This window comes from Phyllostomus discolor, chromosome 3 (assembly GCF_004126475.2).
Source record: "Phyllostomus discolor isolate MPI-MPIP mPhyDis1 chromosome 3, mPhyDis1.pri.v3, whole genome shotgun sequence".
Lineage (NCBI taxonomy): Eukaryota > Metazoa > Chordata > Mammalia > Chiroptera > Phyllostomidae > Phyllostomus > Phyllostomus discolor.
Window position 1 is genome coordinate 4,706,198 of NC_040905.2, and position 13,135 is coordinate 4,719,332.

General features: G+C 41.9%; 1 protein-coding gene across 1 annotated transcript in view; it reads left to right on the plus strand.

Moving 5' to 3' along the window:
- HCN1 (hyperpolarization activated cyclic nucleotide gated potassium channel 1) overlaps window positions 1-13,135 on the plus strand; it is a 313,939-nt gene that overhangs the window by 1,193 nt on the left and 299,611 nt on the right.

Genomic DNA, 13,135 nt, shown 5'->3' on the forward strand with positions numbered 1-13,135 from the left:
AGAACGAGGGCAGGGAGTTGTCAGCTGCCAGGGTAAATTGCCTCGGAGACTTAGAATGAAGACGTTTTCCTGATCTTACTTGTCGCCCAAGTCTTCATTCGCTTTAGGAGCCTGTCTAGAGATTATCAGATGAAGGTCATGAAGTAGATCCTCTTATTAGCCTGCGCACACCCCGCGGCCACGTTACTTTCGCTCCGGAATAAGGCTGGGCTTTCCGTGGAAAACAAACAATAACAACAAGTCACTCAGGGCGGCCTTAGTTAATTGATGCACTGAACTCGTTCAGAAAAAAGAAGTCAGCGAAAGGAGTGTCCGAGCACAGGAAGCCGTTTTAATAGGCGTCTAGTTCACAGCAGACAGATACAGCAGTAAAAAGCAGATTATGTTTGGAAACGAAGGAAACTGGCCCGGAATTTCAGGCCGCGGTGGGAGCTGTCCACAGTGCTGAATGGCGTTAGTGTGGAGAGCCCGTACTCCCGCCGACGCAAAGCCTTGGGAGGGACTGTCTTCACCTTCTCTGAGATACATATTGTCTCGGGAACCAGTGGCCTCTGCTACTTGTGCACAGAGTAAATGCATTTTAGGAAGTGTGTAATTTTAAGGTTCTTATTTGCAAGAACACAGCAAAGTCCAGAGGAGGGCTTAGGAAACCTAATGACATGTATCGCCCTTTGAAAACCGAGGGTTTCAAAGAATGTTCATATTCAAGGGATCGACTAAAGAACCTAGCACGCTCCCTCCACTAGGAAGATACTTGTTAGAAACAAGCCGATAAGTGGCCTTGTCATAAAATGTAGGAGATTGTCATGTTCTTTAGAATTTTAAAGGTTGAAATTATATATAGAATACTCTCTTAATCCTCAGTGGAAATATGTTGCAACATATATTACCTTTTTTTTTCATGAAAAAACTTTATGTGGCAACTGCTTTCGGTCTTCATAACAAAAATAAGCATGATCTTTCCAGAAATCTATTTGATTCAGTATTCACATACAGATCAAATGCTAACCTTTAATTTCACACCCAGTTAAATGATCACGAAGGATACTTGTGGTTTTTGAACCCTGTGGAAAGACTCTGTTTTTCAAAATGCTATCATATATCAAACAGACTTTTACCACTTACTGGGGAAAAAACATAGGGCCGTCTTTCAGGAATTGGAATAGTGTGCCAAGTCTTTTTGAGCGAATGTTCATGCAATTAAAATTCTCCATGTTTTCCTGAGTCAGTCACATGAGACAAAATATTTCTTTCTTTCTTTATTTTATTTTTTATCCTTGCTCAGGTACAGTTGTCTCCATTTTCCCCTCATGACTCCCCCACCCCCCCAATCCCTACCTCCCATCCTCGGTCCTACCCCCCTTTGGCTTTGTCCATGTGTCCTGTATGCATGTTCCTTGATGACCCTTCCCGAAAAGAAAGAAATGTGACTAAAAAAGGAAGAAACTGGCATCAGATGGTGGTTCAATCCCATCATGCATTTTTAAGAAATGGGAGATGACTAAGAAGTGAACTAATACTCCAAAGCAATCCCACTGTGGAGTGGTTTGGAGTGTCTGAGTAATTGCATAACTGTAAAAAGAAAGTGCAAGACATCAACAATGGCTACGATTTAGGGTTTTGACTGGAGGATATCTGAAAAAAATAGATTTTAACATTGGAAGTACAGTGTTTCTAAAACAACAAAGTAAGGAAGCAATCGTGTACATACTTCCTTGAGAGAGAAAACCCTGACAGCGTTGTTGTCCACAGGGAGCGCCACGGTGGGTAACTGTCCACACGATAGCTCTGTCGCGGCCATCATGCACCTCAAGGCCCTTCTCTGGGCCTTCCAGACCCTGGAAGGGGGGAGCCTTTGCGGTGGTTCCTACAATGCCAAACTGATGCTCAGTCATTTATCAACTGAGAACGTGACACTTAAGCAGACATTTCCTTGGGGAGGAGGGTATTGTGGATTAGGACCCTGAAAGGGTTTTTTTCCTTGACACTTTGCATGGCCAGGCAAGCCTGCTCCTCTGCTTTTGGGTCAGGTCTCGCTGCCGATTGTAGCAGAAGCCTGCCAGTGCAGGGTACGTCTGCTTGGGAGTGCGGTGCCTCTTCCTTCTCTGTCTGCCACTTCCTAGGAGGGCAGGGCTGTGCTCCCTCGGAGACCGGGGAGAGCTCGTGCGGCTCCACAGTGGCCCCGGGGAGCTGGCGCTCTGTCTGGCAGGGGGTTATTCCCGGCTCCAGAGTAAGTAGGGCAGAGCTCCATAGTTCCCTTCCTTCTCGGGAGAACATGATGTTAGAAAACTTCAGAGATGAAGCCAGTGTCAAATAATATCAGTGCCGCTAGAAAGACTGGGTGGGAGCTAGAGAAGTTAGTAAAAATGCATTATGTTTTGTTTATACCAAGGGCTCCCATCACCCACACGAAGAAAACGGAGTCACTTCAGAATTGCAGTTACACTGGTCTTAGCACAGTGAGGCCGTGGTGTCAGTCTTACTGACTTTCGGGTGAGCAACACACACACATATTTGGCTTGGAGATTAAATTCGATTTTTGAGATTAGCAACCGTGATTATGTATGTATTAGCTAAAATTTTATTTGTCACTTATTTAATATAAAAGAGTGTGCCTGGCCATGCAGTGTGCTTTCACAGCCAGCCCACAGCTGTGATGCAATCGTTGCAATACACTGAAAGAATTCTTAGCGTATTTTTGTGGATGGTTTTTGTTATGGAAGTACTTTCCCTTGGAAGAATGCATCACCCAACTATTTGCCATTTTGGGTATTCTGACATCATTTTGTTGGATTACCCTTATGCTAGGGTTCTTTGAAAAACAATGCTCCTATTCCACATAGGGGGTCCGGGAGAAGGAAGGCTTGCTTGAGCGTGGTTGGTGGGGTACATGCATGCCTCGCACGAGATGGACAGCAGTTTGATCACTTCACCTAAAATGGCACAGGGTGTGCTTGAGTGTGATATTGTCGTGTTACAGAATTACGTGCTTCTAATGTTGTCATGAAAGAGTCTGTAATTAAAAAAAAAAAAAGGGGGGGGGGGCGTTATTTGTGCCGGGCCCTGGATGTTGCCTGCCAACCTCTCGCTTCTGGTAAGGGAGGAGATCTTTTTAATATCTTGGTGTTAGTCCTTCCACTGCTTTTCATCAGCCCGTCTGAGAGCCTGTGGGGGAAGCTTGTGGTGTGTCCTCAGGCACACGAGGTCTCCAGAGGCGGGAGTCACCTCCTCAAGAAGGGTCGTGCTGGGTCCCCACCTCCCCGTGGAGTTGCGTCCATAACTACGGAGGTCAGAGGTGGCTGCTGTGTTCATGAGCGGAGGGAGGCTTCAGCCCTGTCGCCCGGTGAGTCCCACGGAGACCTTGTGTCTCCAGGAGCTCCTCACGGGAAGCCAGCCAAGCCTCTGGGGTCTGAGGACTCATTAGCGGCGGTGTCGTTACCCTTGTGCTGAATGCACGGGGCTCTCCCGGCAACGCTCCCTTCATTTCCTCCCGTGTCAACACGGCCGCCGTTAACCGTGAGGACGCATAGTGAACTGTGAGGACGCACTGCGTTTTCTCTGTTACGTGAACCTTTTCCTGTCTTACAAATTCAATTACCTTTTTTTCTTCGTGGTTCTACCAACTTTGAGGCCCAATTAAGTAAAATTATTGGAAAGATTTGGAGTTAGGAATTTTTTTCAGTTACTTGTTCTTCGTATACATACGAGTTATACAATGTGAACTTTTATTAAATGTTCCACTTTTGTACTTAAGATGTTACAGTGGTATTGTGCTATTCCTATATTACAAGGCGTTTTCCGTGTTCTTTCTGGACAAGTTTCTCTTCAAACCAACTTTTGGGGACTTGGAATAAACTGAGTCATTGGGAAGATGCACTTTTACCAATTCATATTTAATTATATGGACTTGTACTTATAAACTTGAATGTTTTTTTTAGATTTTACTTATTTATTTTTAGAGATGGAGAAGGGAGGGAGAAAAAGGGGGAGAGAAACATTGATTGCTTGCCTCTCACACGCCCCCCCCCCCCCCCAACCCCGGGACCAGGACTGCAACCCTGACGGGGAATCCAACCAGTGACCTTGAACTTGGTGGGATGATGCTCAGCCCAGTGAGCCAGGCCTGTCAGGGCATGAGTTTAAATGTTGAGAAATGATACATTTTACATGCACTGGAACTTATTATTGTCATAGGCTTATCTAACAAAACCTAATTAAAACTGCATCTGCTTGATCCAAACCCATGAACCATAAAAACACCAACACCAACAAGCAATTTAAGTAGTATTTGTAATTCCGCATTGTTCCACCCAGTGACCCAGGTCCCAAAGTCAGTGCGAGGCCAGCAGAATATATCTGATGTGATTTCCACACGATGAGGACTTTCTCGTTCAGCGCAATCCAGATGGCAGACCATTAGCACCTCGTAAAGAGAACTGAACATCTTTAGGACCCGGGAGAGATTTCCATTTCATCATCTGCAGAAAGAAGTGGCAAACTATGAATTAGGCTGACACCCTATATTTTAGGGCACAGGTAGTAGCAATGAAGAAAAAATCTCCATGCACTTGGAAAAAAGACTATTTTCACTTACGCTAAGAACTCTTCTTCTAAAAATAATGTTCTTTGTGAAGACATTTTGTTGTACAACTTATTATTATTCTAGAAAAAAAAATTAGGAGGAAATGGTGATGATCTCTGGCACATCCTGGGATTTTCTATGTTTTTGCAAAAGAAACCTTTCTGGCTGTGTGTGTGTGATAGAAAGTATTCCGGGACGGGACATCTGGGTACAATTATGTGCCTGTAAATGTATGTGGTGAGGAAAAGGTTTAGAGTGGTGAGCATGTGAAATATAGACTTTATTCTTCTTGTGTTATTATTTATTATTATATTATTTTACACATGGACAACTATAAACCTACTTTTGCCCTACCCTGGATGTAGATGTTGATTATTTTTAAGTTGAGCATGTATCTGAAACATTTCACCAAAGTTTGAGTGACAAAAACTGGTTTAATGGCCCTTTTCAAGCTTATTAGTTAATTTTTCCATAATATCTATCAACTGTTTCACCTGATAACTGACCACTCAGTAAGAGCAAAGTAGCAAAATTATGCATGCCCTGGATTTACAACCTAAAAATTTTGTTTACATAGACCTGGCTTTATTTCCATGATGTTACCTATAAGTCTGAAGAAGTGAGGCTAATTAGACACACAGTTAGTGGCTATCAATTTTGTACATTCGTGTTTGTTTACAGCATTTCTGTGTTATAAACAGTGATACAGCCAACATCCTTGTGCATCACAATTTGTTATATTCTGGGCAGAGCTCAGGACATGGCATTACTAGCTGTGAACATTTTAGAGATTCTATGCATATGGATTTTACCAGTTAATACTGCCGCTGTTGAGATACTTGTTGAAATTTTGATAGTGATGTAGGTTCACCAGGGTTGATATTCCTGTTCAGATATGGACAGGCAGTTTTAAGACAGAAGGTCAAAACTGACCTCCATTCTATTCATTCTAGAGTGGCAAGACAAATAATGTTATATATTGTCTAATACAGCTATTCTGCTTGAAACCCTTCAGGGCAATGATTTCAACCTTTTTCATCTCATGGCACACATAAACTACTAAAATTCTGCAGTATACCAAAAATATTTATTTTTGCCAGTCTGATAAAAAAGGTATAATTTTGATTGATTTACACAAGATAATAGTAATTGTCACCCTTTTTGCTCCCAAGTGACTTTTTAAAAAAAATCATGTGCCCGTACTGGTATATAAGGATTCCTGTTATGAAGAATTAACCAATCAGGCACAACTTTATTATGCGTTGTGACCAGCAAGAGACAACTCTTATTATATGACTCGTATATTTAGGGCTCAAGACAGGGCATTCACACTGGACAGCTATTGTTCTGTTGGCTGTTGTCATTTTTTTATTTGACAGTCTAAGGGAAAAGAGGTCAATACCCCTAAGTAGTCAGGTATCATGTTTTAAAAATTCTTGCGGCACATCGGTGGGAAACCACCGCTCTTGAGGCTGCCCATTACTCCTAGAATACACTTGACAAACCCTCCGTGAGCCGCCAGACCATGTCCAAGTCCGGCGATCTCCGCAGCCTCCTGGGATCCCATTCACATCCTCACTGCTTCCAGCCGCCTGGGAGAATTCGCAGCTCCTCAAACAAGCGGGAGTTCTCTGCTGCTTGTTTTAGATTTTAGTGTGGTTTAGCCCCAGGGCCTGAAAGGATCTTTTCACTCTTCATCGTTCTGCCTCATAGCTAGCTCCTCCTCCTCAACTGGCTTTTAGTTCAGTGCTTCAGATCACCTCCAACACCTTTCCCTTTTCGTTTTCTATCTGGGCCTCTTGTTTCCTCGGAATTTATCATTATGTTTTATGTATGTCCCTCCAGTAGAATTTGAGCTCTAGAACCACATCGATGTTTTCAGTTTTGTATTCCTAAATCCATAAAAATGCATCTAAGAGGCTTTTTTCCTGTTCGGCTTTCTCAGATGCTGTGTTTTATCTTTTTAAAAAAATGTCTTATTTATTTTTGGAGAGGGAGAGAAACATCAATGTGTGAGGATTGACCTGAGGCCCAGGCGTGTGCCCTGAGTGGGAATCAAACCAGCAACCCTTAAGTCTGTAGGCTGGTGCTCAGTTCACTGAGCCACACCAGCCAGGGCAGATGCTGTGTTTTAAAACAGACTTTTGAGATGTCATTCGCTCATCTAACTTGTGTGACTGAATGTTTTCTGGTATATTCACAGTTGTGCAACCATGACCATAATCGATTTTGGAAAAGATTTTCACCCCGAAAAGGAACCCCATGCCCATGAGCACTCATTTTTTGTCTTCTTCCTCTCCCTCACCAATGTACTTCCTGCCTCTATAGATGTTCTTTGCTCTGGACATTTCGTATCAATGGAACCATGCACTATGTGTAGTCTTTTGTTTCTGATTTCTTTCACTTAGCATAACATTTTCACATTTTATCTGTGTTGTAGCATGTTTTAATGCGCTATTCCTTTTGTGGCTGAATACTGTTCCACTGTATGGTTATACTAACTTTTATTCACCCATTTATCAGTTGATGGAAATCTGGATTGTTCTATTTTTGGGCCATTATGAATACTGTTTGTATGGACAGTCTTGTACAATTTTTATGTGCAGAGATGTATTTTCATTACTCTTAGGAGTGAACTTGCTGTGTCAACATAACAGACTTTTAACAAATATTATTGACTGAATGGACAAAGAATTCGTCTCCAACCAGGGCACATACACCTTTAATCTGAGAATGAACAAACCCAGATGAAGGAAGCTGTTTTTCCCCCTCTGTGGTCATACCTGGCGTTCCCTCCTCGTTACCACCTGCAAGTGCATGTCCCACCTCTTCCATGGCCCCGCCCAGTACATAGGTGACAAAATGAAGCTGCAGCGTGGGCAAGCAACATGAACGTGGAGACACGGATAGAGTATAAAACTGGGCAGGAATTCAGCCCTCCTACATCTTAGTTTTCACAGTCCAGCTCTTATAACTAATAAGAAACAAGGCTGCCAGTATACATAATGCTCCAAACCTGCAGAAAAACCGTGGTGGAATGAACCTCATCATTTATTCTTCCTCCCTATGGAAACCAGTCCAGAATAACATGGAAAAAACACAGATACATTGACACATAGAAGAGGAGAAAGAAGAAAACAAAACATTTCCAGACATTTTGGGAAAAATAAGAAGCTAATGGAGACATTATTTTCCTTCCACAATCCTTCACCTTTGAATCCCAAAGGTATTCAGGACATGAAGTTCCCGGTAAAGAAGTCGTTTCCAGGAAAGCCAGCCTGGAACCAGGAGGCCTAAATAAGGGTTTCCTTAGTGCATACAGAACTCTCAAGCCTGACATTAGGGTGCTTGGAGTCAGGTCAGTTCTTCTCAGGCAGGAAACTGGAGAAAAATACCTCCAGTGGGAGACATTTCAAGGTCTTCCAGCAAAACTTTTTATTTATTTCTAATGATCTTGCAAAAAGCCTCGCCTGTGTACCTAGCCTGCAATTATGTTTTGGTATTCCCTCTAACATGATCTGAAGCAAAGAAGTACAAGATTTTTGAGAAAAGTCACCACCCTAAAAGAGAAAGCCTAATCAAACAGCAGAATGAAGTCCAGAGAACAGAGAGGCATTTGGAATAAGGAGAAATTACATTATTAAAAATACTTCATAAATTATATCTTCAGGACGTCTGGCCAAGATGGAGGTGTAGGTAGACACGCTGTGCCTCCTCACACAACCAAAATAAGGACAAAAAAATTTAGAAACAAAAAAACAACCAGTACTGACAGGAAATTGAAGGAGAGGCGGAGTCAGCAGCTGGTTGGAGAGGACTCATAGCAGAGTGGTGGCTGGCAGACCCCGGGCATAGAAGGAGGCAGTGGGCGGACCCAGTGAGGCAGCAGATTGTGGAGGGGTGTGGTGCACAAGGTGGCTGGCAGACCAGGTGATCCCACATTTGCACGCAGATAAACCAGGAGAAACTGGGGAGTGAGGCAGACCACAACCCAGGGCCCCAGCACCAGGGAATAAAGCCTCAAATCACCGATTGAAAACACCTGTGGGGGTTGAGGCGCAGGGAGAGATTCCCAGCCTCATAGGAGAGTCTGTTGGAGAGACCCACAGGGTCCTAGAACATACACAAGCTCACCCACCCGGGAATCAGCACCAGGAGGGCCCAGTTTGCTTGGGGGAAGCAGTGGAAGTGACTGAAATCCAACAGAGAGCAGGGCAAATGCCCTTGTTCCCTCTTGGACCCTCCCCCACGTACAGCGTCACAACCCAGTGATGTGGGTTACCCCACCCTGGTGAACACCTAAGGCTCCACCCCTCATACCTACTAGGCACGTCAAGACAAAAAAAAATGGCCCAAATGAAAGAACATATCAAAGCTTCAGGAAAAAAAAATACAACTAAGTGACGAAGAGGTAGCCAACCTACCAGATGCACAGTTCAAAGCATTGGTAATCAGGATGCTCACAGAATTGATTGAATTTGGTCACAAATTAGATGAAAAAATGAAGGCTATGCTAAGTGAAATAAAGGAACATGCACAGGGAACCAATAGTGATGGGAAGGAAACTGGGACTCAAGTCACTGAAGTAGACCAGAAGGAAGAAAGAAACACCAAACAGAAAAGAATGAAGAAACAAGAATTCAAAAAAATGAGGAGAGGCTTAGGAACCTCCAGGACATCTTTAAATGTTCCAACATCCAAATTGTAGGAGTATCAGAAGGGGAATAGGAAGAGCAACAAGTGGAAAAGTTATTTGAACAAATAACAAAGGAGAACTTCCCCAATCTGGCAAAGGAAATAGACTTCCAGGAAGTCCAAGAAGCTCAGAGCATCCCAAAGAAGTTGGACCCAAGGAAGAACACACCAAGGCACATCATAATTACATTAGCCAACATTAAAATGAAGGAGAAAATCCTAGATGCAGCAAGAGATAAGGAGACAGTTACCTACAAAGGAGTTCCCATCAGGCTGTCAGCTGATTTCTCCAAAGAGACCTTGCAAGCAAGAAGAGGCTGGAAAGAAGTATTCCAAGTCATGAAAGGCAAGGCCCTACATCCCAGATTGCTCTATCCAGCAAAGCTTTCATTTAGAATGGAAGGGCAGATAAAGTGCTTCTCAGATAAGGTCAAGTTAAAGGAATTCATCATCACTAAGCCCTTATTATATGAAATGTTAAAGGAACTTATCTAAGAAAAGAAGATAAAAACATGTATAGTAAAATGATAGCAAACTCACAATTATTAACAACCACACCTAAAACAAAAATAAACTAAGCAATCAACTAGAACAGGAACAGAGCCACAGAAATAGAGATCACATGGAAGGTTAGCAACAGAAAAGTGGGAGGAGGAGAGAGGGGAAAGGTACAGAGAATAAGTAGCATAGATGGTAGGGAGAAAATAGACAGGGGGAGGGCAAGAATAGTATGAGAAATGTAGAGGCTAAAGAACTTATAAGTATGACACATGGACATGAACTAAAGGAGGGGAATGGGGTGGGAGAGGGTGTGCAGGGTGGAGGGGAGTGAAGGGGGAAAAATGGGACAACTGTAATAATACAATCAATAAAATATATTTTAAAAATTATATCTTTAGGAAGGTATTTTCTCTGTATTATAATAGTAATGTGCTATGGAAAGAGTACTCAGAGATAAAAAAGAGACTTGGACATAGTAAATTGGCACACAACGTCTAGAAAACCTTTCAGAAGAATGGAAAAGAGGGAAAAAGAATAGAAAAATGTAAGCAAAATAAAGGATAACATATAAGGAGAAAATCTATAAAAAGAGTTCCAGAATGAGAGAAAATTGTGAAAGTGGACACATGGAATTAACAGAGACATTTCGAACAGTATTTTCCAGATAGCAGTGGAACTCACAAGTTCTCAGTGCTAAGAGAAAAAGACCCCAGTAGGGATCATTGCACATTCAGGACTCCCTTGAATCAGAAAAAAACCCCTAAAACTTTCCACGGAGAAAGTTACATATCAGGAAGTAGGAAAAATGCTGTCAGCCAAATGCAATGTAATAAAGCCTAAGGTACTGTGACTTAGTACCCTACCATTATATGAAGATTTGAGCATTCATAATTCAAGAATTCGAAGGTTGACCACTCATGTATCCTTTCTTAGAAGGCTACTGGATGATGTGCTCCAGTGAAACAAAGAACTACACCACAGTAATGGGAAAACATAGAAGATGGAATAAGGGATCTAACATAGAAGAATACTGAAACAAAATCTCAGGAGTAACCCTGACTCTTGAAGAAAATCAGTCTAGACAGGGACAGGAAAGCAGAGGGTCCTGAAAAAAAAGGCTTCAGGGGTAACCACCCCCCAAAAAACGGATGAATTTCAACATTTGAAAAGTAATGTTAATAGGCGTTCCACAGATCACAGATTTGGAACATGGCATATTTGACTTTCATATAAATAACTATAGGGTACTTTGAATCCAAGCAAATAAACCAAAAACCTTTATCAACTCCAGAATGATTTGAAGGTGCACCAAAAAACAAACAAACAAAAAACACCCCGGGAAAAAAGCACAGTGCACTGCCTGACCCAGCAGGTGAAGAACACTTACCTGCTCATGGCGGTGTGAAGAGGTTGGCTGATGTAAGCACAGGCGGTGGGCCAGGACCGGGTGCTTTAAGGAAGCTATGTCCTCATCTGCCATAGCATGCAACTAGCAGGGTTTACAGTGGATTTATCCATTTCTTTTTGAGATACAAAATTTAATGTTAAGAGGAGCAATTCAGGTGTTTGAATTATGAGAGCGGGTGTGTAGAGTGAAAGGAATGGGCAGGAGTTACATGTTTCGTTTTTTACAATTTAATATTATTTTACCTTTTTAAAAAAAACTGTAGATATATTTTGAGGTAACGTGGTTTTGTCAAGAACGTGGACTCTGGAGCCAGGATGTTAGGGTTAGATTCCCAGCTCCTCCTCCTGGGCCTCAGTTTCCAATTTTTTAAAAAAGTTTCCTTATTTTCCTCCATAAAATAGTATATGTATCTTTTCAGGTCTCGGGGAAGATATATATTTTATACGTATATTACAAATATTAATATAATTTCTAGGGCTGCAGTGCTCAGGACTGTGCTGGGCATGTGCGGTGTGTGTGAGCTACTATGCAAGTGACACTGGAACAGAATTAGGGCGTGTGGACTATTGGAAAGTGAAAATGCCGTCTCCGTGCACACCTGACGGTCCTCGGAATCCCAGAAGCCAACAGGTCTGAAGGCCGTGACGTGACGGGCTCCTCCGTCTTCCCTATTTTTATGGCGGTCTGGTGGGAGCTCTGGGAGCGTTTCTGTGTCATGAGGCAGCCCGCACTGGGACCTTCTACTACATCCTCTGTCCGCAGCGTTTTCCAGACAGAACCGTATCTGCTTCCGCTTTGGTACAGAATGCTACAGAGGGCCCTGGCTGGCGTAGCTCAGTGGATTGAGCATGGCCTGGGAAACAAAGTGTCCCAGGTTCGATTCCCAGCCAGGGTACATGCCTGGGTTGCAGGCCAGAAGCCCCAGCAACCGCACATTGATGTTTCTCTCTCTCTCTCTCTATCTCTATCTCCCTCCCTTCCCTCTCTAAAAATAAATGAATAAAATCTTAAAAAAAAGAGAATGCTACAGAGTTGAACATTTACAAATAGCTTTTAGGGAAAATTCTAATGGCATTGAGTTGCATGTACTTCTTTTGTAAAAAAACCTAGGCATTATTGTATTTTTTTCCATTGCCATTTAGTCCCCTTATACCTCCCTCCCCCCAGCAATCACCACACTGTTCATCTTTATTTTCATCAGAAAATGGTACAGTTGTACCATGTGGAATCTCATTTCAAATCAGTTAAGTGTTATATATGAGCCAAATAAGATGAGTCATAACTTGCTTCATTCTTTCATCTTCTGTTTTATTGTCAAGTTTGATAGTCATGAAAAACAGTTGTTTAGAAATATGACTTAAGAAAGAGTACAAATTTGAAACAATGCTTTTAAAATCTTTTTTAACATCATTTTAGAGCAGATGCTGCTGCCCTTATGGAATGTTTAGCCTTGTTATCTTTTAAAGGAGAATATACAGACTTAGTTGTTTAAAAGACATGAGCAGAGACTGAAAAAAATGAATTTTGCAAGTTTTCTGAGTAGTACATAGAGAATGAATATTAGTTATTTTTTTGTAGAAGGGCCATTCATTGTTTAAATAATTATTTTTATAAAGCTTCTTCATTCTGAGCAATAAATTTGATAATTGTCTCAAATAATCATTTAAGTGAAATAAGATGAAGGTTGACAACAAATATTTCCTGGGATTTAGACATATTTTTTATGTATATAAAATAGGAGAAACATATGTTGAAAGCACCTAGTTATGGTTGTATATGTATTAAACAATATAAATACCCCCGGAATTCTACTAAATGTAACTATTGATTATATTAATCATGCATGGACATCGAGTTACATCAGCTGAGGCTTCCTGGTGCACAGAATACTTTAAAAATCAAGGGAAGACTGGACCGTTTGCCCTGATAACGTGTGTATAATCACAAGA